Genomic DNA, 25,706 nt, shown 5'->3' with positions numbered 1-25,706 from the left:
ACCATTTCTAGAGTGCTTTGGCTGCAAGAGTCAGGAATCCTTAGAAATTACTTTGCTAGTGAGGAAAAATCCCCTGCAGAACTAAACAGCAACAACAACACATTGTCCCTTTTCGTGACAATGAAAAACATTAATGAAATGTTCTTTTTTAAGACCAAATCAGCAATACAAATTCCCAGTTTGAGGAAATGGTTAATTTAAACTTCCTTTGCTGTTATGCTTTAAAGTGACTGTACAGAGTGGGTGGACCTCTTCAGAATCCTGCTAAATGGTTAAAATGTTAAATGAAGTGTTATGGGGGGTGTGATCCTTTAATCAGTGAGATTAAGGTCATCCATCATGTCAAACAGGCACCAATCCTGCTGACCCTTTTTGCACAGTCCACTGCACTATAATTTCTACAAGATTCAACATGATCTGATCTTCACTTGGTGTACCACCTAAAGAGGAAACAGCCTCTGACAAAAATAATTATCAAAAATTTGGCCATTTTTGTCGGTTGCAGCAGCAGTCACAGTTTACATAAGTCAGTATTTATTTCTAAGTAACACTTTAAAGGCATCCATAACATACCTCGGTGTCTAAAATCCATAAATCCAATCAATGTAACAATTTATAAACTTATTTAAAAAGGGAAAAAACTGCAAAATATCTAAAAGTGGTACAGACAAAAAGCCAGGTGTTACTATTCAAATGCAAACAATACATTACAAAATCAAATAATATTGCGTGCTTTGATAGTCTATAGGGCCTAAAGTGTACCATAACATCCCTGGTTCACACCTGGCTTCAGACCTTCAATGCATGTCATTCCTCATCTTTCCCCTCATTCATTTCCTGTAAATAAATGTTATAATGTATGTAGTAAAATGCATGCATTACCCTCCAAAACAACATTAAAGAAAAAGGAGTCTGTTATTTTAAAGTCTTTTTTGAAATACTGTAGATGTCCTGTCAAACAGACAGAAAGTGGAGCTTTAATTCAGGTTCTATTTTACATGTGTTCTCCACTGTAACAGTCTTTACTTTTGGTGGCTCCAAATCTGAATCTTGAGGCCTCTTTGCTAAAAGGAACTTTTATTTTTCCTGGGTGACAACCTCGTCTATCTATTCCAGGTTTCTGCTGACAGAACAATCGTGTTATTCTTCTCAGCAGCATCAAAATGCTTGAGAACGTCTTCACAAACTGTCCACACTGATGAAGCACAAATCAAGCAGCAGTTCAGATGTTGGTGGTAGCAATCACAGAGGGCAACAATGGCTTTGAGCACATTTAAGTGGTAAAGATGTGTAATCGAGGCATTTGCATGCACAATTAAGTCAAACTACTGTTATCGCATGATTGGGCCATGTAATTGGACTGCTGTCCTTGTACCAGTATACACACATTGGAAGAGAATCGATTAACTGATGGTGATGCCCCCACAAGCCGACCTCGGATAAGTGGTAGAAAATGGATGGATGGATGGATGATGGTGGTGTACATTTCAAACTTACTCTACTACTTTTGATTGATACCTTCATCTTGTTTTGTTTTCTTCCCTTTTTCTTCTGCATTTGTTTTTCCCAAACTTATGCAGTTCGACCTGCGGTTCAAAGCCCAGCATGGGAACTACAGAGCATGCACAGACTGCCTAAGCCAGTTCAGGTACAACTAAGTCGTGTACATGAAAGAGTAAATGGACCCCCGACCTCATTATCTAAGTGTATTAGTCCGACTGCAAGAAATTTAACTTAGTATGATTTCATTCAGACTAACATGTTTGCATGTATTTCAAAAGTCCAGTTTTAGTTGGACTAACACAATAATTCAATATAGCGAAAAAGCAGCTGCTGCATCTACATGCGCTGCCATCGTCAGTGTTACTCTAAGTGACTGTATTTGCCTAGCAACAACTCCCAATCTGTTTTCAGTCACCTTGACAACCTTTCAGTAACAGTTCCACCTTGTCGTCAAACCAAAGAAATCTCTGGTCTTACTTTTGCCATCTCCATAAATGTTTCCATTTTCAAAACACAGTTTTAAAAGGAAAACATTCTGAGGATGTGGCCTGAGGCCCTCCTCTACGTTTCCAAACTGCAAACTTGTTTGGGGGGCTGTCCTCATTTGAGCCCCTAAAACAGGCAGATCTAGACATCCTGACCACAAAGACAGCACTTATCTTGGCCCTCATGTCCTCCAATGGTAAACAGTAAAGTCCATTAGTGGAAGAGCATGTGGGTTTAGAACTGTAATTACAGCCAGGTAACTTTTACAGTGTTTACCCCACCAGACCTCTATGAATCTCTACACGGCCTCCACACACCACATATCACACAAGCAGCTGTTGCAACACATGCTGCTCAGCCATCAGCCTGCATAAGCGGCTGTTTATACAGGCCCGAAGGTCTTTCATATCACTGCAGACAAACACCAGCACATATGGACCGACCAATAAAGACCCAACCTCCGACACAGACACATGACCTTAATCTCCTAAACATGGAATGCAGCAAGAAAGAATTTGACAATATAAAAACAACAAAGAAAATGTACACGTAATCACTTTGACCACACGTGCAAAACAGTCCTGAACTGCTGTTGATGAAAGGATCAGTTTTGTTGTATAGAGTTAGACACTGTGACAGTCCACACTTTATACCTGCAATACCAGCATGCAATATAAATGCAAACCAGTCGAAATGGAACGTTTTTTGGAAAAATAATGTTCATGCAAACATGACGATAATGTGACTAAGTAGTTTTCTAATGGCCAGTGGTATAGTGATGGTAGGGCTAGCATCCAAGCATCCACGTTTCAGAACTAATGCCAAAATCATATCTTGTTAAATGCTTGTTTGCAGATTATGCAAATATTTTACTACAAAAAACATCTTTTCTACCTAGCAAAATTCATTGAACCACTCTCAGTGCCAACAAAGAGCAACTATGCACAGAAAAAATGTGATTTAACATTTGAAGAAAACTTTCAGTTCTTGGATGTTCTCATAACTTGATATTATGGACAGATTTTGGTCTGTATTGAAATATTGGGGTTCAATACCCAGCCTTACATAATGGTTAAGTGTACTTTCCCAGTGTTTTTCTGTTATATTAAGATGTGTCTTATGACACCCTCAGTATCCCACTAAGCGTATTCATTTCAAACGACACAATTTACGTCCAAAGCCAAAGTTCAGCACCCTTGCAGACAGAAGTATGTCCCATATGTAGCAATGAAGAAAGAAATGGTGTGGAGGTTGGAATAGTAGGTGGGCATGTGACACATTTGACTTCATGCAGGTGACCAGAGTTTGCATCCGGTCACAGACCCACAATTAATGTTAGTGCCACTATCTAGTCAAAATTTCAACTTGTCCAAGACTTATGATACTTTAGTGTATGATTAAATATTTGTATAACTTATGAAGTTTCAATGGTCCTCCACTGCACTTTGTTTTTATTGCTAATTAGCCAATGTTGGCAAGCAATCACACTAAGCCACCTGGCAAAAGTCCAATATTCAACCTCTCTCAGCTCTGTTTTTGGTCTAAACCAACTCCTGAGGGAAATATCTGGCACTTAATGCTGTTAATGCTCAACTGTGTTCACCAGCTTGTCTCCGACTGTGCTTGTCTGCCAATTAGTGCTGAGAAGGTACGATACAGTGGGTTTTTAGTGCGTTTTAACTGAAAATAGCTGCCTTCTGTGGCCAAGAATGACACTATTAAAAAGGTAAGTGAACCAAAACCATAAGATGCAAACCAGACAGCTATGCGAAGAGCTGAAACTCAATATAAAGCTAAACAAAGCCGAGGGGAGCAGCAGATCTAGGTGATAATTTTTTTTTGCAGGTTCAACTTGATTGGGCCCGACTTGCCGGGATAAGCCTGGGCCGAGCTCTAATTTTCCCAAATTCTCTCGGGTGTGAATTGGGTCGGGTCAGGGTTTTTGTTTTTTGTTGTTGGTTTTTAAATACAGTATAGACCTTATAGCCTGTGTCGTATAATAGCTGTGCTGCTATTAACCCATCCTCACTCTCATTAATAAGGAGAAAATTTTATACAATCTCTATTTAATATACTGTAAACATGGCATATGACAGTTTCGGGGCTGTGCTGAACATAATGACACATGTTGGAGGTAGTGTCACAAATGTCTGTTACTGTGCGTGAAAATCTTTAGTTAACCTTAGGTTGTAATTTATGTTTGAATAGAAAAAATACTTTCTTTGACGGTGGAAATTAAAGTTTTCAATTGGTCTCTGGCCCAAAACTGCTGCCGTGGTTCAGGTTTGGGTTTGGACTGAAAATGTGCAGTTTCATGTACAGTCCGGCCTGATTTTGCAGGTCCAATCATAGCTCTAACCCCAAACCCTAACCCTGGCCTGTTTTGGCCCTAACCTGGGCCCCTGGTAGCACTTACAGTGCTGTGTTTTAACCCAAACCCTGCCTGTGCCCCAAGGACCCAAATAATTTTCTTTGGTTTCTTTGTTGCAAATGACATATTTGTACTCCTTTAATTATGCATTTTAGGCAATCAAAACTGTATGTTTTTTATAAAGAATATTCCAAAAGCATTTTTACTTAGAGCACTGTTTCTCAAATGGGGGTACGCATACCAGTGGAGGTACTCCAGGGGGTATGTGAGATTTTTTTAAAATGAATTTTAAAAAATAGAGGTAATGCACAAGTCCTAAAAGAAATTATATTATAAAAAGTTAAGTAAAAATATAAATCTAAGTACATAAACTGAATTTTATACTCAATATTCAATTTCAATATCCTTATAAAAAAAAACAACTACCCCCGAACCAGGATCATTTGACTCAACCTGTCAAATGCCAACACCTGTCAATCAATCGCTTGCTGCAGTCAAGACACAAACAATGCAGTTGTGGTTTAAGCGTAACAGCAATGCCGCTGAAAACACGGAGTGACAAATGACGAAGGTGAAACCAGAACCGACGAAATACCGTCAGTATGCAGAAGATTATGTTTTAATGGGATTTACTTCCACGAGGTGCAACCAACCCAAAGAATTGTGTTTTTTTTGCGGGAAGAAATTAGCCAACAGCAGCATGAAGCCAGCACATCTCCAGCAGCATCTCACCACAAAACATGGATGCCATGCTGGTAAGCCACTGGAGTTTTTTAAGAGGAAACTTTCTGACTTCAAGTCATCACAAGACAAGATGCTAAAGGTCTCCACAACATCAGCCAAAGCCCTGGAGGCGGTGCTTTTGCTCGTAACTAAAGCCAGAAAAACATTCACCATAGCTGAAGACCTGCTACTTCCAGCCGCTGTTGTACTGGCCGAGATTAAAACGCAGCGGATAAATTAAAAACAGTGCCTTTTTCTACCAAAAATGTTTTGCGCTGGTCAGGGGGTACTTGGCTGGGAAAATATTTCAAAGTGGGTACATTACAGAAAAAAGTTTGAGAACCACTGCATTAGACTACTGTGTTTTAATCTAACCCGAACCATGCAATGACCACAGTATGGCACAACCACAACCATCCCTCTAACCATATTGTTGTTGCTGTCCTTCCCTGGTAAGGAAATTGGATACTTTTAACACCACAAAAATACTGTTGTCACTGAATGTAACCTGGGATTTTGCAGAATTGTCCAGTATTATTTTTGTCTGGCAATTAGGCCGCTTTATGATATGTTTTTTTTGTAATATGAATTAAAGGTTGGACATTTTAAAAGAAGGAAAAGAAATACACGCCACTGAACTCCCCTGTGCACTGGTAATATTCATGCCATTGTCTTCTAGTCCACAGTTGATAGGATGCTGGTATGTAAATAACAGAGCACTCAGCAGAGTAACATCTCACCATCTTGCATGGCTTTCAAACTTGTGTCGCAGAACCCCCCTGCAGTTTTTTGGCAGGCCTCCAAACCTCGAGTACCAATTTAAGAGATTAGACCCAGAAAAAGCACACAAGACCAAGACAAATGGCCCCCACCAGATCTGCCCCGGCCAACCTCTGGCATCGCAGTCTGCTATAGAGATGTCAAGTAGTGCGGGAGGGAATGTGAAACCCTAGCATGTTCCCCCATTTGGCACGTTCCTGAGGCTCAAACGCAGTTATGAGGCCACTTCATAGGAGTGTAAACTGTGTATTTAAAAAGCCGTCATTGTGGGACTAACATTGGCCCTGGTGTAGGTTGTTAGAATAACTGAATGACACAATGGTTTCTTTTCTAAATAAACAGATGTGGGTAGGCTATTAAAACCTTCATTTTTTTCTCTTCCTCTTCGTCTGCTGCTCCTCCCCTCCTCCATCCCATCTGTAAGCGGCCTCACACACATATATACACACACACTCTCTTTCACTCACTCTCACTGCTTCACTCTCTCTCTCTTCCTCCCTCCCTCCGTCCACATGTCTAAGAAAGGCAAAGGGCCGGTTTCCTCCTGCAGCTGTTCAGTACAGACGGGCCTCTATTCCAGCCTCCATAGTGAAGTGATATCGGTCGTCTGCCCAGGCTGATTAATTGCGTGTCATTCTTAACTCCTCTAAGACCACTGCCCCTCTGCAGCCCCCCGAAAGCACCCCTGCTCCTCCTCCTCCTCCTCCTCCTCCTCCTCCTCCCACGCTGCACATGGAGGAAATGAACTCACCACAGTCCTGCTGGCACTGGACTCCTATCAAATCTAATTCTCAATGAAAGATTATTGTGGGATTTCAAAAAGGCTGAGGCCGCTCCAAATGATAATAACTCATAGGTTCTAATGAAATGCAGCTTACTTCACAATTAGAGCATTAATAAGTGATATATTCTTCACTCCTCACCATTCAATTAAGTGTCAACATTTTCTGCATTCGTTGATTTAAAAGGCAGGTATAAATATGTCCGCTTGTATCAGAAAGAAATGTGCTCTAATTGTTAGAAGACCTAACAGTGGTTTGTTTTTAATAAACAAATAACTAACTCAAAAAAAACACAAGCTGCAGCAGAAACTCAAATGTTGTTGACTTGTCAAGTATTATCCAGCAAAAAACACCATGGCAACATGCAACTTGGCATTAATATACTACCAAGATAAAACTGATGATACTGAATATAACTGAGAAACAACCTAATTTCCAAAATAAATGTAGGCACAGCACTTTTCTGCAAACCACAAATATGTAACATTTGTTGGTTATTTTGTAGCAAATACACTGAAATGTTAGGCTTTGACAGCACTGTGGTTAATGTGTGGTTATGTTCAGGCACAAAAACCACTTTGTTATGGTTGAGAAAACAATGTTTTGACTTAAAATACCTAGTTTTTGGTGCCCAATAGCTGCTGAAAACGCAGCAATGGCTTGCTTGAAAACAACTGGTTTTGTTGTTTGTTGGTCTTGAATAGTGGTCTGTAGCTAGACAGCTGTCTCGCCTAGGTGTCACACCATCCAATATCCCCTTTGGCTCATGTGAAATCACCCTAGCACCGACCAAATTTTGTCAGATTATCAAAAAATTTAAGTTGGCTCTGAAACCTGGACCAGTCTTATTCACTCCATTTTTTATTAGATATGTCCTGATTAATGAAAAGTTACTTTGGTGGAGGTGTTAAAGAATATTGATTTTGTGAAGAAACTAGGGCTGCACAATATTGGGATGCACTTATTTTGAAAGATATTCCAATTGCAATATGTGAAGCAATTTGGGAATTATAATTTTTGCATTTCATTTTCACTGAAAAAAAATATTAAACTTCTGTGATATGCGCTGGGGTAAACAAGCATGTTCCCTTACATGTGGACTAAGATTTGTAATATGGGGCCTCTCTGTAGCACCAAAATGCTTCATTTGGTATGCTGTGACATATTTTACCTTTATCAAAAAATTACAGCTCATCCAATTTCTATATTGTACTTGGCCGTACTATGATTTTGATTACATTTCAATCAATTGTGCAGTCCTACTCTCATACTGGAACTAGTTTTACATTTTCATAGATTTGGTGCAGGATTTTATCTATATCTTAATTTTTCTGAATCATGAGTATAATAATAGAGGGTGACACATACTTGTAAAGATCATAAAGCCCTTTGAGGCAACACTGTGATTTGGAATTTGGAGCGATATCAATCAAACTGACTTTCTGTTGCTTATTTCATTTAAACATTTAAAAAATCATGGATGGTATTCGCAAAAAGCTGTCATGTTAACAAAAGGCAATCTCCAGTTCTGCAGTAGAAGTTTGTTGCCAACTGAAAAGTGTTTGGGGAGCACAAAATAAGTCAAAGACGTTTAAATATGAACCTGGCTCCTTCAGTGGAATACCACAAACACTTATTTTGGAATTCTGTGTGCAAATTTGGTTTTGGAGGAAAGACACACTTTATGAGCTTGAGAACTACTAAAATTTAATCAAGATAAGTGAATGTAGTAAGTGTGCTTTAAAAGTCACATTTCATCCACCACTTGCCAATGTCCCCAACAAAGTAGTGCAGGAGTGCATTCCCAGCTGGTTTTGCAATGCTGATAAGGCAGCGCGGCTGCCTGGTGACCAAATAAAAAGCACATGTCTGACATAGCATCAGAGATGCATCAATCCTCCGTGAACTCTTGACTCCGAGGGGATTACCATGGATAAGAATGATGTGACCAATCCACATGTTGCGTACTTTGAAGACACACAGGCGCCATTTTGGAGTGTCAGCTTTCAGAAAACATTTTTGATGGTTTTGAACCATTTGATGGTTTTATTGTTTTAATGTTGACTGAAGTTTTTCTATTATAATAGAGCATAGTACTGCTAGTGTATGCATGTAGTGTAACGTGTCTTTGTACGCTTAAAAGATGCAATAAATGTGATGCAGAATCTTTGGGATAATGAAACTCTGCTTCTGTAATATTGGGTCTACGTGCCTCACTCTTGAATTTGCATAAAGCAGGCTTTTAATGCACAATCAATACCTTCATGGTTGCACAATTTTTGCTGTGGGCTTGGTCACTGCTTAGTCAAGTTGTGATTATCTGAAGGAAGTCATAGTAACAACAACATCAGAAAACAGTAAAACATGAATGCAAAGCCAAACATGTGAAGACAAGACCTACTGAGAAACCATCATGAACACTAGCGTTGCTTCTTTAACTGCAGATTCCCTGCCTTCACCTTTAGCTGCTTTTGGCTTTATGGATGCCAATCACCGTGGCCTCAGGCTACAAGGTGTTTCATTGTAGTGTGTGGGCAACAGCTGTGGGAGGAGAGCAGTTTAATACGCTTCCCTGAACCAAAAGGCAAAAAGTTGATCTGAGTGAGAATCTCCAATACAAGTTAGTGTTCACTGAGAGGCACTGTTACTGATTCTGAAACAACACCTACAAACATATAATGACAAGTCGAACATCTTAACGAAATCAGTCAACTAGAGCAAATTTTTTTGGTTCAAAGGCACAAGTGATGTTGGTTGTTAATGTGGCAGGCATACTGTATGTGCTCAGCAAAAAAAAAAAGAAATTGCTTTATTACTTCATGATCACATCATAACACCAGTCAAGGTAGAGTTGGCCACAAGATAATTGTTTATTGTTTGGGATTGCAGACCAATATTTACTAGGGCTGTACCTCGATCAGAATCTGTCAAATCATCAAAACTAATTTGGCTATTCAATGCAAAAATTCAAATATTTGCCACATTTTCTGCATGCACAACAAGCATAACAGTGTTTGTGTTAAGGCCTACAGTCGGCTTCAGGTGAGCATCTGCTGCACCAGTCTTTGCATTGTGTCCTACACTGTTGATCTTTGTCTGTGTTTTTTTCATGTCAATTCAGCATTTTAAGTGGATGGCGGAGATGACGAGGCCCATCACTCTGTTTGGCAGTTTAGCGCAGCAGAAGAGAAATTGAAGTGACAAAAGTAAACAAAGAGCTAAAGTAAAGAGGGAGTGAGATCAAAACAGACTTTTTATATCAGGTAAGATTGTTTTTCGTTAGCGATTGGTCTGTCTAGCAGAACAAGCTGGTTGGCCATTGGTTGTAGTCTTTCCAATGTGTTTATGTGTAACTTTTGGCCAAAACAAGATGCAACAGTTTGCTTTTCTCAGCATTAGTTTTTTGACATTTGAGATTTGGTGTACCCTTGGTCCAGAGTTTGACTCAGTTTCTTAAATCCTGCACTCTCTCTCCATCTCAGCAGCTGCCATCTGCTCTCCTCATGAAATAGTCTCCAAGCAGTGGGGAGTGAGGCAAGAGGACCGCAGGGTGCACTAGCTAGTTAACTTATCTAATTTAGCTTGTCTAATTTGTGGTCTGATAAAGAGTGAAAGTGAGAAGAGAGCATGCGGCGCAAGGAGGGACAGAGCGAATCAATGCAATAATAATATGAACAGTAAAATGAGTTTTTCACCATTTTAAATAGTGAAGAAAAAAAGAAAATCAATATGTGGCTGTCAATGTTGACATAGCAGCAGGCTGAGACAAATAAAGCGATGAATGGGAAACACTGTGATGTAATGCACACTAACTGACAAAACAAATGACGGCTCAACTTGAAGAATTTCAAATCAACAAAGGGGTCATTAGAACTCTGGCAAACTTTCTGACAGATTGACATTAATTTGGAAAAAATAGGTTTTGTAATCTCGCCTAATGAAATAAATGCTGTGTTATTTAGTAATTACTCTGTCTGGAGGACGTACATCCAATTAGTTGAAGTCTGTTGATTAGAAAAGCAAGAAAGAGGACTATGTCTCACTCCAAGAACTTTGAAGGCAGGCTATTGTGATAGTGTTGCTTTTTTTCTCAAGAAGACATCATGTAAAATTCCTTCCACAAATGTAATGTCTTGGCAAACAGAGGTTTTCATATTGATGCATTTGGTCTGCTCACATGGGAATCACAGTCTGGGATTTCCATTTTCTGAAATTGCCTCATTAAATCATTTCACAAAGACAAGTTTGCTGTAATCTTGCAATCACGACAAAAATATTCCAAGATAAGAAGCGTTCAATTCCACTACATCACAATGACTCTGACTTTTTACTGGAAATTTTTATGCTCTGAGGAATCACTCATATTTTTATCTCTCTGTGCAAGGAGACAGGCTTTCTAACATTTTTCTCCTGAGTAAGAATCCAAACTTGCAAATGTTGAACAAAACCCGCCTTGGCGCTGATGTTTTGCCACAACAAACCCCCGTCAGTATCTGCTTTCAGCTGATAACAGCTAGGCAGTCACTCTAGTGGGGCCCCCAGATGGTTTTGGACAGATTCATCACAACTAACACCCCAGGTCAGCTGCAGGTAATCCATCAGGGCGCTGGGCTAATTCAGCAGTGTCAGGTAAGAGCAAAATAAGTCTGTGCGTCGGGGTTACGACTCCATTGACACAATTTATGGCTTCTTCCAAGTGTGAAGCTCTGTGTGCATCGTCAGAGCTGAACCACACACAGGTCGAGCTATGATATGACATGGATCAACAAAATCTCATATACTCTCGCCTTGAAGGTTTTTGTGTGAGTGTGTTGTGTGCACAGGGGTTCTCACACACACACACACACACACACACACGCACACACACACACACACACACACACACACACACAAACACAGGATGACATTATTCTCTCACACCCATTAACTCGGAGGAGAAAAAGTTCTCACTCTATTACTTTTGTGGCGTTCGATTCAAACCACAGGCGCAACTGACAAAAGCAACCCAGTCAACGGCCTCATTACTCAGCACTCTGGGCAACAAACAAGTCGCACAGCATCCAATAATTACCAGGAAGAATTAGGCATCAGTCCAATCCGGAAAATGTGTCCAATGCCGGGACCTCATTACACTGATGTCAAATAAAAACTCCAACAAGCCGTATCAAAACAACCAAAAGGAATAATTTTCTTCAGTCCTCTTGCAATGTCTCAGAAATGGACTCTGTGATGCTGCATTACAAAGACGCTGTTAACATAAACACAACATGTGGCTCATTATGCATTTTCGACAAAACATCTGTAGGCTAAGAAAACTAATGACTTCATATCCCATATTGGATAGCTTTGAGATTCTCATTAGACTCGTTGCCACAAATGTTTATGTTTGTTTGGTTTATGCTGTATAAACAAGTATAAGTCGTGCTGAATTCACAGCTAATTTAACGCTGATCCGCAGGAAGGGGAAGCTCAGGACAGTGATGCCTGAAGCTTAGTTATTACAAATATTTATTGGCCAAGTCATCCAAATACTGTAGCTATTTAGCTTCAGTTACTACTTCAAGACTCCAACAGTGTTCAAACACAGTTCAATTTGTGTTATCACTGAAAAGGAGGTTGTTTTTTTTTCTGTTTGTCTGGAAGGTTGGGTTAATTCTCCTGCTGATAATATCGCATTACATTCTCAACCCAAGTCGTCACATATTGCCACTTTGTCACTAGACTTCCGCGTCTACATATTACGTTCTACGTTATCCATCTACATATGCTGGTGATGTTTAAGATGCCACAACTAACGCCGGGACATCAACAAAAGCACATAGTTGGGCTTTTGCAACAGAAGCATGTGGTTAAGAAACAACATCATGGTTTGTTTCTACATTCATATGGGAAGCAAACATCGGGCTCCCCAGTGAAAGTCTGGGGTATATTCCACCACCCTTCCAGCCCGCCCTATAAGTATCCTTGCACTCCTTATTTTACATTGTTACAAGCATAGCTTAAGGATGATGCCGTCCAGGCGTGTATCATACAGCCTCAAAAGGTTCCGTCTGATTGCATTATCTTTCCGAACGGTGGTGTATCATAACATTACAAAAGGTTCTGTCTGGTGGCGTTGCAAACTGACATGACCCGGCAGCAGTGGCAGTTAGTTAGCAGTATAACTCAAGAACTACTTAGCATATGTCAAGTAAATTCAGTGGAAAATCCACCCAGGGGCCAAGGACTCATATTTCCTGCATCATGACATCTAGATTCCTTGATTCATGCCTCTTAGGACCATAATTTGCTTTTGGTTTATTGTTATGCTTTTTTGTTTGGTTTTAGTAATACAAACCATTTCCCTGTAATAGCAAAAATATTGTAGGTGTGGCCTGGTTTATACAAACCACCATTACTCATGGCACACAAAGTTCCATGACAAATAGACAAGTTAACTCTGAGCAGTCTTGCTAATTCTGTTTGCAATATGATAGTTTAAATTGCCAAAAGTCAGTATTCTGAATTTCGCACACAGTGTTTCCCCTGGATCGAGTGCTGTTACAGTCAGTCCAGTCCTAACTCACTTTTAAAAATTTAAAGTTTATTCAAATATTTTGTGGTTACTTTGCCAAATATGTATGAGTGAATTTTCAAAATCCACACGAACCACAATTGAAAACGGCATAAATTAGACTGCCAGGCATATAGTTAAAAAGGCTATTCATCACTTTTAAAGCCAGTTCACCTGATACTCTAGTTATTGCCTTCTTCCAAAACAGTAGTGAAAAACACCAAGATCAAATGCCAGGAGTTGTTTTCATTAAAAAAACATTATGACTGCTGTGTTGACTACATGCCAAATTACAAAGTACACAAGGCCAAACTGCCTCCTAAGTTATGATATGACCAGTTGCTGACAAGCAATGTCACATTTAAAAGCCTATTTTTTAAATGAGAGTCCAGGGCAATGCTAACACCACATGAAACACCACGGTGCATTACATCACTTTCAGTGAACTTTGAGGGCAAAACAGCATCACTGATCAGTTGTAACTGAATATTCTCTGGTCTCCCGCAGATAAAACACAAAAATGCCAAATCTGTGACCACGTTAACCTGCCATTCATTAACCAGCCTGTTTATACATCTTTACTATTAACAAAATTTACAGCATTGTTCAGGATTGGCGAGGGGGGCCAAGTTTTTTTTTTCTTATTTTAAGTGTTGTTCATGATTTGAATATTCAGCCTTTTTTGATTAAGGACTCAATACCTTTTATGCACAAAAAGTGGAGGTGCCCATGCCTGGGGGGTTAAACACACCAAGTCTTAAAATTAAGTCTATGAACTCTTAAAATAACCATTAAGACTATTACAAGTAAACCAAACACCACATAAAAGCTAAATTAGGAGTAATATGGTTTAGTGGAATGTGTTTAGTCTTCCTCAAAAAGTTGGACACAGTAAAGAATAGCTGTTCCGACTTGTTCATTGGAAGAGGAGAAGAGAGGGAAAAAGAGAAAGCTGCACACTATTATCAGGAAGTAAATACTCTGAGTTTCAGTTTCCATAAGCCAAAGCTCTGACAAACTGAAAAATACAGGTCCAAAATGTTAATTTATCTATTTATTAGTGATAAACAAAAGAACTTCAATGTTTTTTTTTTCTATTTCTGCCCAATAGATTGAGGGATTTCAGCTGTAAAAACAATATTAAATGTTAGATTTTAACGCTTTTTACACACAGAGCTGATACACCATGGCTGCAACAAAGACCCCTCATTACGCCACTTTTGCTTTGTTATACAGAACCAAACAACAGTGGCATGATGCTGCTCTAATGCGCCATTTCACAGATGGGTGTGGCAACACAACAGCATCGGCCTCTAGTGTGACGTACAACATACGTGTTGACAGTGCTTTCTAATGACAATGGCAAAATATGTCAATAACAATCATTACAGTCACTTTTATGGCAGCTGAGAAGGAGCTCCTAAACCTTATTGTCATTTTTGGCTGCTGTTTTTTGTCTTTGGGTTAGCTGCTAACTGCTGCTAGCTGCTTTTTAAATCTTCCAGTGGTGTTCCGCACACAGAAGACATCGTCAAAATTTCACACCTGTCCCATCCTGCTGGCTGTCCCTTTTACACAGACATCAATTCAGCGCTGTTAAAGGCGAGACAACTCTGAATTCACGAAGAACCACCCCTTGGTCAGTGATCTGACACAAAGACACCTCTCACGGCAGAAAGATGTGCCGCTGGCGACATCAGTTTGTACACAGCCAGAAACAACGTGATATAAGGAACTGAAAAGTCCCTATAGGTGGGCAGGAGGAGGAGGTCGATGTTGACATGAATGTGGAGCTAAATCATATTTTTTCTAAATCTAACCACATGCTTTTGTTTCCTAAAGCTAGCCATGTGCTTGTGTTGAACAGAGAAAAGAAAAGTACATCTAAGGTGTTTTACCCACGTTGTAAGTTTATCTTGAAAAATAAATGCATGCATCTAATAAGCAGAGACTGTACATTTCCAATTAAAACAAAGTGTTTGAAAAGAGATGATGCATTTAACAGCCATAATTGACACACAGCGCCCCAGAACGTTAAACAACAGACATGAAGATACCTCACAAGCCATATGTAGACGTGAATGTTACTGACCAAGTTATACAAGAGACTAGTTTGGATGAGAGTGTGTTGTTTATACAGAACAGCGAGGTGGAATAATGGCAAGACATTCCTGCCTTGCTAAGGCTGTATATAAGCGCCTAATGTCACAAGACTTTCACTTAGAGCTTCATAGAAAAGAATATGATTAACTGGATAAAACTGATAAAAGCGAAACTAAACAACCATCACTCATAACTCATAAACGACAAAAGTAAAGTAACTTAATTACGCGTGAGAAGCATGTTGATCAGTTTCAATCTATGCTCTAAATTTGCCTCCTCAGGCTGCTTGGTTTTGTTGCTGCAATCACATTTACAGTCCAGGTGTGCTCCCATGATTCCTCTCTGTGTCTCTTTGTGCTAAAGGCCAGGTGTGTCCTGCTGGATGGCCAAAAGTTTACGACCTTGTGTGTTGTCATTTTCTGTTACCTCACACTGTTAGCTTTGGTTGTCCTGTGAGCCGGTAGGAATGTGAGCATGGATGTGCAGTGGCTTGCTCCAGACGTCTTTTTACGACCCGTGGGTGCCGGCTAACTCAGTCACCTTTCCAAAACTAACTGAAGATGTTTTGGATGTAGACGTTCACTCATTTATAAAAACTAAGAATGTGTACACAGACACATAGCAAAGACATTTATGTCTTATTTTATTCATTTTATAGTAGACACTCATAGGATGGACTGATGCTTGACAGCAATCTGTAACAGTGAGGCCACATTTCCACTCTATTACATACCATATCCATCACTAGGAAGGACACTGAGGCAAAGGGGACATTTGGCATAATCGCGGTCATTTCCTGGACCCAGCCGTGCACCCCGGCTGTCTCTATGTATGGAGTCTGGCAGTCTGGGTCCATATAGACACTGCAAACACACAGCGAACACACTCATCCATCCAGCACACAGCAGACCTCTGATCCATCTGCGACAGCAGCCGAACAATCTGCTCCTTCTTCTGGCCTTCCCTGTCCAGACATACTCTCTGTCGCAATCTGTCCACCCCGAATGAAGATAAAGGAGAACACCAGAGCCTGATTTATCAGTCAACATTGAACTATCTGAAAGCCCCTTGCACAGATGGCTGGATAACGTCAACTTGAAGATCTCTCTCTGCCCTTGCAGATTTCTTTTATCTACCTCCTCCAGACATATGCCTGAAAATACTCAAGAGCCCTAATGATAAGCCTGCAGTTTCAAAGTTAGAACTCGAGGATTAAAAGAGTGGGTCTCTGTGTCTCTTGTTATCGCAGCAGCAGCAACAGCAGTGAGGCTTACCATGAACATGTAGATTCTCTTAGAAGTTGTGATAATAACCATTAAAAAATGAGGTCAGTTTCAGTTTAATAAATGTCTAAGGTGACCTTTAGGGTCAAAAACCTTCAGGCACTCCAAAGCCAAGCTGGTAAAATTAGAAAAGAGTAGAAACGCAGCTGCTCTCTCGGCTAATAAAGCTATTACCAATGTTTGAAACAAACCTGGCATTTGTCAGTGTGTTTTTTCAAAGACACCTTGAAGAAGGCGTTGATGGCAGCTATAATCTTTCAAGCAGTAAGTAGCACCTCTGTTCATTTCATGTTGGTTTACTATTACAGAAGCTAATAAAAGTAGCCTTAAAAACTTAAATGTGCTATTTATGAGTTGTGTGGCATTTTTTCTAAGACACTGATTCAAGAGTTCTTTTGTTTCTCAGTCTGTCAACCTATTAAATCAGAGTATGGCTTCTAAGCAGCCTCAATGTTCCTGAGTCGAGCAGTGAATAATAGGGAATGAGTAACATGTTGCACTGTATCTACTTTTTGTACTGTATGTGGTGATTTGTAGCATTTATTGTATGATTTTGTTGTTTGGTTAAGTGTTTTTTGTATTTTTGTATTTATGTGTATTTTAAGTGAAACGTCCTCGGACACAAGACAAATTTCAGAATAAAGAATAAAGTGAAATCTAATATAATCTAATATCTAAAATGTAAGTATTGGTATTAATTGTTGTTTTTTCACTCTTCTGGACAGCTGAATATGCTGCTAGTAAATCTTACTAAATAACCCAACAAAAACTGAGAATTTATTTAGCGATGTGTTTCTGACCACCTTACAGAATTGAGTCCAATATTCCCTTTCCTTTTGGCTCTGTTTTAGTCCCTGTTTACATACACACATACATATATATTTGTTAAATGATATTTTCGTCAAGGTTTTGGCCTTTTTTTTTTAAGTCACCCATAACTGAGATTTTTTTTTAAAATGCCTTCAAAAGGTGCAGATTTTTCAGAGCTACCGTTGCAGTTTATTGATGTGGACATGTAAAATGGAGCGTTTGGGAAACTATGATGTAATATCCTCAATTTGTGCATGCCCATTCTTGCATTGTGTGACAAGTAGGCACCAGAAACAAGACTACTGGTTTCCTAACTTTTTGACTTTCACTGTTTGATCCAATGACTACTATACACTTAAGCGTAGTATTGCTGCACCACTTTACAGACAAACTTAGCCATCTGCTTAGCTCAACGTTTTTGTTATACCTCAGTGTCCACCGTTTAAAGCCAGCCAGAAACGACAGTTTTGGGTCAGGATCAATTGAGCCAGAAGATGGTGGGACACTTTCCAGAGTGGGATGATGAAAGCGATGAGACTGAATCGTAATAGTAGAGTTGCACACCTTTAAGCAAAACAGTATTTTAATGATGCTAAAATGTTCCACAAAGCTTAAGGGAACTGCAGAGCTGTTTGTCATTACAAGTGAGGATTTTAAATTAAACAATTTAAATTTAATTTTTGATTATAGCGCCTTTAAACAAATCTGTAATTTCGAAAAGAAATTAGGCAGTTTAATGAAGGCACAAGCTCAAAGCCTCAGGCTCCCCAAACAGCTCATTAAATATCTATAAAAACAAAATCATGCAAGTAAAAACACAATGTGCATCTAAGATAAGTAATGCAAGCAGAGTTCTGCCTGCTCTGCTTCAAACTCAGTCAATCTTTAAACTAATATTATAATTTTAAGTGGTTTTAAACTAGTAATAACCGGTGTAACCTTGTTTGATATCATCTATTCAGAACTATCAAGTACAACAAATGCAGGCCAACAGAAATATTTGTTAGTGATGCTGGCATGTATGGTCCAGGTAGAACAGTATCATACATAAACAGTAAAATGACAATGCCAGACTCAACATCTATCTGTCTGTTAGTTCTTGTTGTCTTCCAACTCCTCTGCTTTCCTGTCAAGTTCAATTCTCTGCTGATCACATGAAGCATAAATACTTTTCTTGTCTGTCAGCACAGCTTAACCCACAAACACATGATAAAAAACCTAATGTGATATTATCAGTAACTGGCATCAAGTGTTTTTTCAGAGGCGTTGTAATGTAACGTCTGAAATCCCTTCCACCTCAAACCTCAAGCGTGTTTTGACAAATCTGGCATGTAGCGACAGCTTTTGTTTTGTTTTCTGAAAGTATGCAGACTTTGATAACTGTCAAAATCTAATCAGTGCCATCTTTCTGATGAGACAGACTCTAAACTCAAAAATAACAGTGGTAAAATGTTGATATTCTTGTTTGTGGCTTTCTCACCTGCTGAAGTGGTGACAATTTTCTCTCCAAGGACAGAAGACAGAAAGACATATTTAGATTCATGGTGTTTGGCTTTGATTTAATGTGATGAATGCATCACTAACACTAACGTTTTGGTCTACCGGCTTGCAAGAGGGCAAAAATTCACCATCAAAATTGATTCCCAGCATGTTTTTGATGAATATTTTTTGTAAATATTGTTTGAAAGACTGATCTATCTAAAATATTTCGACAGGAAAAAACTTTGCTTGCTAAAGTTTAAAACAACTGTCACTTTACTTTGGCTAAACAGTACAGGCGTTTCCAATCACACACACAAAAAAAGGTCAGCAACATCTGGTCTTTGAATCTTTGATATCAAACTGTCCAGCACACTCAGGTCTTATCATTAAAGCATTTTCTCGGCTTGAGTAAGCCTCTTCACGGAGGAAGAAAGACACCCGGGCTATGCTTTGAACTTGAGATAACATGGTCTCCACATGGTGTGTGTTAAGGAAGTGCTTTTGTGTGTGTGTGTGTGTGTGTGTGTGTGTGTGTGTGTGTGTGTGTGTGTGTGTGTGTGTGTGTGTGTGTGTGTGTGTGTGTGTGTGTGTGCGCGCGCGCGCGCATGCATTTGCATTTTCAAAGTAAATTCAGGCATAAGGAATATTTGGCAGCAGAATACACTTTCCTAAATGTTTTCTCTCATGAAAGCATCTTGAAAAAGAAGAGAGTATTTAAGTTTTTTTCAGCCAACATTAACCCATTTGCCACATCCTAATGCCATTTTTCTTGATTGTAATGCTCCCTTCAACCTCAAACATTCAAGTTTCATGTTAGTTTTTCTAGTTGTTCATGTTTTTGGCATCCAGGGGACAAACTCTCCAGACTGAAGCTTGAGAGTCAAAAGGATTCCTTCTAAGTGGCCTGATTTTTCCATCAGACTTCACTCGAGTCTCTGGTCGGAGTTTGGGTCAAGCAAACCCTGATTTACACATCCACCAGTTCCCCCACCAACCCATCCCCTCCCCTACCTGACAGGAGCAGCTGCACCTCATGACAGATAGGCTATGTCATCTCCAAAATTCCTAAAGGGCTGCCCTGCTCTCAGCATTTCTGTCAGCACTCAATATGACGTTCTAATTTTACCAAGGCTGGCACGCTTGTGCACCATTAGCGTGCACTGATATGCTCAATTGTAAAGATGCACTTTTTGGCAACATGTACCAGTGGTGGAAGGCAACTAAGCAGGTATACAAAGTACTGTACCTAAGTGTAATGTTAAGATACTTGAGTATTTTTTTCCTTCTTTATAATTCAACTGCATATTTCAGAGGGAAATATTGTACTGTTTACGCCACCACATTCATTTGAACTGCAACTTACCGATCCTTCCATTCATTCACCATTGTCAGCACTATTCATGTTGATACCTGAAGTACATTTTGCTAAAAATACCTTTTTTTTTGCTTAAGTGAAATTCTGAATGTTTTTTTAAATACTTTAACTTGTAATTGAGTATTTTCTTAACCGAAGGATCTAAATACTTTTTCTTCTGCCACATATACACATAAGCCATAACACCAGGATAAAGAGACTCAGTTCGAAAAGAAGTATTTACTTGGTGGTGTTTCTGGATTTGTGGAGCTAGTGCATGCTGACAGAAAATATATTTTGTGCTGAGAAGACGTCCTTGTTACAAATTTTCACTCTAAGTCAAAATAGCTCAAGCACAACATCCAGTGCACAACCATACGCAAACCAGTGCCGGCCCTTCAAGGTCTTGTTAAGGCCATGGAATGAGCTGCACAGCCCTCTGGGTAATGGACTGGGGATGTGCTGGAAGGAAACTCAAGCCCTCTTGCCATTCCAGGCAGAGCACAGCAGGCCGTGCTCCCTATCAATGACAAAAGCAGACAGGCAGCAAGCATTGATGCATAAAACATGAGCCTGAGAAAGCTAGCACAACTGAGGCAATTATCATTTTTGGAGGAACATGGGATAAGTTGTTGAAACAGAACGTCAAAATGAGTGTTTGGTCAACCACATAACAACTCCATACACCAAAATGCGTGGCCATTATTAAAGCAGTGCTAGGATCAACATTGCTTCCTTCCTTTGTCTTGTGTAAGATTTAGGAGGAATGTGTGGCATCTAGCAGTGAGATTGCAACCAGCTGAGACTTCTCCTGGTAAGAATTCCTTCGGTGTTTGGTGTTAAGGAGGTTTTTACCGGGAGCAAATTGTCCACAGAGGTCTCAGTGATCCAAACTGGTAAAAACAGTGAATGAAACAGTTTCACATTAAAAAACCCAGTGTTTTTCTGATGCTGCTCATTTTGAGGGGGGGCTGCTGATTACTAGGGCTGTATTCAGGCAAAGAAAAGCTTGGTCGACTGTAATCCTCCCTACTCTTCAACCAATTGATTGGTCGATGGGGTTAAAAAATCTGAATGTTATCTCTAGAGTAACATCATCTCCACAGTGCAATGAATGAATGAATGTCCAATTATCCAAAATAAACTGCACACTAACGCTTTTTCCACCTGAGCTATGTGCACAAGTTCATCTCAACATTAAATGTTGAACAGCACTGATGAGAGAAATCGGACATAATAGACACTAAAAAAGTTAACTATGGTGTCAATGATGTCATAAATAACATAACATTACTGCAACAGAGAGACTTTCTATTTCAGCCACTATTGTTGCTAATGTTAGCCATCCGGCCACTCCAACAAGGCCTCCGATGTGATCATATCGCTGTCAGACACTTTGTAATCCAGCCTTGAACTACAGTGTCTTTTGGAGACTGAGTAACATAAATTCATAGTGATACATTAGAATGATTAATCTGTGATTAATTATCAGTTTTCCAATTAAAAAGGAGGGGAGAAATTGCATTGACATGACTTAATTAAAGTAACACCAGCAACTGTTCGACTAGACACGAATAAATCGACCAACCAATCAACCAACTGACCAGGAGTTTACAACCCTACCAATAACAGTGACTGAACACACAAATGGCCCTATTTAGAGCAGTGATTGATAGATAGGTAGATAGGTAGATAGATGGATGGATAGATAGATAGATAGATAGGTAGATAGGTAGATAGATAGGTAGATATATAGATAGATAGATAGATAGATAGACAGATAGATAGATAGATAGTACACTGGAGCTTCAATGTGACAATTGTACAATCTGTTACTTTGATGGTAAACAAAAAAAGCACATAATGATATTTAGTGGAAGATGACTTTAAGGAGTGTTAACTCTAAGACAAACACATTTAAACAAGCATGCAGTCAAACTACTGTGTAGTCCACAAAGATACAGCAGTTTTGCATAAATTCAGACAAGGCCAAGGAGTTGTTTTGGTTGAAACCATATGGGACTCATTTGCGAGGGAACTTCTGGCATTGATTCCAGCGCCTGGTTTTGATGTTCAGATAGGCATGGTACACATTTCGGTCAACATGAAACTATTCCAAGATAAATGTGTCGCTGTCACTGTAATAGTGAGGAAAATTCCAAAACCTAAACCATGCCCACATTTAAATTACTTTTATTTCTTTTCTTGTTTTTCCACAGTACAAACAGAAATGTTAGGAGTTAGCTTGTTCCATATCTTCAAATAATTCCATGCTGCGTCCATAAAAAAACAAATGTCAGTTTTAATATTTCTTGTCTAGAAAGTCACATTTTTATAGAGAGATATTCCCGTAATCGGACTCCATTAAAAAAAGTGTAAAAACAATTGTGTCCATAAAGTTACAGTGAATGTTTCTCAGTTCAACTTTAACAGGCAGATTCGTGTCTGCTTTTCTCTCCTGCTTGGATCAAATTAGTTGAGGGGCCTGTTTAGGGAGAACTAAGGCTACAGGAGGGACCAACACAAGGTTCAACTGCATAACTCCTCTGTTGCATCAGATTCTCATACAGTTACATCAAATCTTTGAAAAATGAGGGCAGATAGAGAGCGGGAGGCTTCCCAAAACAAAGAAACTCATGATGATTGTCTGGACGAACCTGTGACATCCAAGACAGGGAGCCAAAAGAACATCTGTGAGAGCTCCACTGACTCCAGTTTTTAGTTGAACTATTTGACTAAAAAAGATCACCTAACTGCCAGTAGCATCTTTCTAGGCTCTCTAATTAAAGAAGTGCTGCTGAGAAGATGGTCTTCTCATAAAATTAATCCGTCTACGCAGTAGAAAGTAGCAAATACTTTTAAAATTGGTGCCACATGAGCAGAGAAAACAGAAAAAAAGGACTGTGGCATTTGTATTTGCTCAACAGGTAGAAATCCTATAACTACCAAAATGCCCTTTGCTGCAAAGGACCAATAAACACTGCTGGTTAGCAGCATGAATTGAAACTGTATTACAGTTGAACAGTAAGCTATACATGTTTCTGTGAACATTTCAGACAAGAAATATGCCACACAATTAAAGGATCTTTGCTTATATTTGTTGAGCAATGCCTAGTTTTGCTGTGTGGTCTTAGTTTGAGAAAGAGGGGTAGAGAGATGCGATATGCGATACTTCTATAGTCTTTGTGTCCATGGTGCCGCGCAGCAATACGAAAATGCAGAAGTACAGTTTGCAGTTCAAGCAACAGATCGAGCAACAGCCCGAGAACCAATGAAATGAGGTTCGGAGGGGGGCGGGGACGGAGAGATCTGTGCATGGGTTTGTTACAATACATGGAAGGTTATCCACAGAGTGGATGTGCTGTAACAATTAATTTCATCACACACAAAGAGATTTGATGACTTTTTCAAAATTAAAATATTTTTTACCAATTTCATGACTTTCTCAGGCCTGGAAAATAAGATTGTGAAATCCCATGACTATTCCAGGTTTTCCATTATCGTGGGAACCCTGTATAACATAATCCATACAAGGAGCTGACATTAGAATGTCAGCTTTCTCCTAACACTCACTAAACGCAGAGATAACATATTACTGGCACTGGTTGCTTAGGTTTTCTTTCTAGTGATTTTTTCAACAATGTTCTCACAATGAAAACAAAAGTGTAGTGTCGAGTTTGGGTCCCAAGAGCAGCCAGTGGTTGCAATCCAACTCCCACCGATAAAAATGCATACAAAAACAAAATGTACTACTCAAAGTACATGAAATTGCTACTGATTGCAGTGCTGGTAATCATTCATATAATGCTGTTCTTTGACAACATATTTTGGTTCTTGTAATCTGGTGTGCTGCCCTTGAGTTTTTCAGAGTAATGCCCTCACTGTGTTAGCCATGCTACGATTACAATCTGAGCAGCTTTGAAAATGCTGTTGGCTTTAGATGTGTGGTAAACTATAAGGAAAACAAATCCCACATACACATATAGTAACATGCAGACACTGTGGCACCAAATACTAAATGTTGCACGACCTTCAGCATTTCTGACACTATACTGTCCTGTCGTAGCACACCAGATAGGAAAACTAGGTTAAAGTATTGTACTATTCTCAAATTTCCACTGGACAAGTTCTTGCTCTTTTAAAGCCAAATGAATGTCTGTGTGGAGTCTCGAACAGGTCCAGGACTCTCAGAAGGCCACATCTACCTTTAAGCTCCAGTAAGTGGTTTCTTGGCACAAAAAGGAAAAGTTTTCCCTTAGTAAGCAGTTAAATTTAGCATTTTTTTCTAAAACTGATGGATTAAGCTTTTCCTTAGATGTTGGGGCTTCTTACAAAATTACACTACCATGTTACACCAATGTTCTGTTTACAGATTTTGGGGAGTGCTATATACATGAAACAAGTTACATATTTTAATGTTTGGCTCCAGAAGGAGCTGCATGAAATCTGATGAACTGAGAATCTTAAGGTTTTTGACTGTTGGTTGGACAAAAAAAAAGACATTTAAGCCCCTTTCACACACACACTGCAACCCTTATCTTATCTAGACATCACCCAGGGACCGTTATGGTAAATAGCAAATGTCTGAATCAGTTGGACCGGACATTAAACGGCCTTTAACCTGCCAGCTCCTTAATACAAAGTCTGTGTAATGTGGGATAGAGCTCGTGTGAATTGAGCCGTTCACTGTCCGGAGAATTCACAGTGAGCGGGTGGGTGTGTTAATGACATTTCTCTCATGCAACTGGAGTGAAAACAGAAGAAAAAACCAGACATCAACAAAACTAGCAACGACAAAAGCCGACTGTTGCTTCACCTCACGTTGCCTCCATCTCAGCCAAAAAGTTGCATATGAACACACCACAAAGACTACAACTGACAGCCAACAAACATGTATGTTCTGCGCCTACGTCAAAAGAATGAACTCTCCATACCAGCTGACGGCAGTAATCTGTCTTCGCCATTCAAAAAGCGAAACTGGAAGACCGTCATGATGTTAGTTAGCCAGTTAGTCAGTCATCTGGAGTTCTTATGAGAAAATGGCTTCACTATTTTCTTGAAAGTCATCATCACTGTTTTCCAATTTTGCTTTTATTTTTTTAATAATTACTTCCAGTTTAAACCTCAAAGGCCAACTCCTGTCCTCAGGTGTGTTTAGCTTGCACCAACACATACAGCGAGGGTGGAAAACCTCCTTTATATTTCATGAATTAAATTTTGTGTAATAATACATTCTGTCATTTTTAGTGTTTCAGTAGTTTAGACTTTAGACTTGGGTCAAGACTGTAAATTTACATGCAGCAATAAAGTTATGTGGATCAAAAACATTTGTGGATCCTTTGATCCACAGCACACAGTGCCAGTTAACTGCACTCATACATAAAGCATCTATTTTGGCTACTCACATTAAAATGGTATCAAAGCTAATTTAATAAAGTCTTGTTTGAGTATTTACAGACATATAGTTTAACATAAC

At 39.4% G+C, this 25,706-nt stretch overlaps 1 protein-coding gene across 4 annotated transcripts in view; it reads right to left on the bottom strand.

Annotated features, from left to right (window-relative positions):
• Nucleotides 1-25,706, bottom strand: part of LOC121944268 (uncharacterized) — a 195,523-nt gene that overhangs the window by 112,458 nt on the left and 57,359 nt on the right. The window contains exon 5 of one of the 4 annotated variants that reach the window (XM_088076519.1): nucleotides 20,518-20,750. The exons of the other annotated variants lie outside the window; for them this stretch is intronic. The gene's annotated coding sequence lies outside the window, so the exon portion shown is untranslated. Of the gene's footprint in view, nucleotides 1-20,517; nucleotides 20,751-25,706 lie in introns of those variants that run through there. 4 annotated transcript variants of the gene reach the window in all.

The sequence above is a fragment of the Plectropomus leopardus genome, chromosome 4, assembly GCF_026936395.1.
Source record: "Plectropomus leopardus strain MGB_pleo_1.0 chromosome 4, ASM2693639v1, whole genome shotgun sequence".
Classification (NCBI taxonomy): Eukaryota; Metazoa; Chordata; class Actinopteri; order Perciformes; family Serranidae; genus Plectropomus; species Plectropomus leopardus.
Note: the sequence above shows the minus strand (reverse complement) of the source record. Positions and strands in the feature narration are given on the sequence as shown.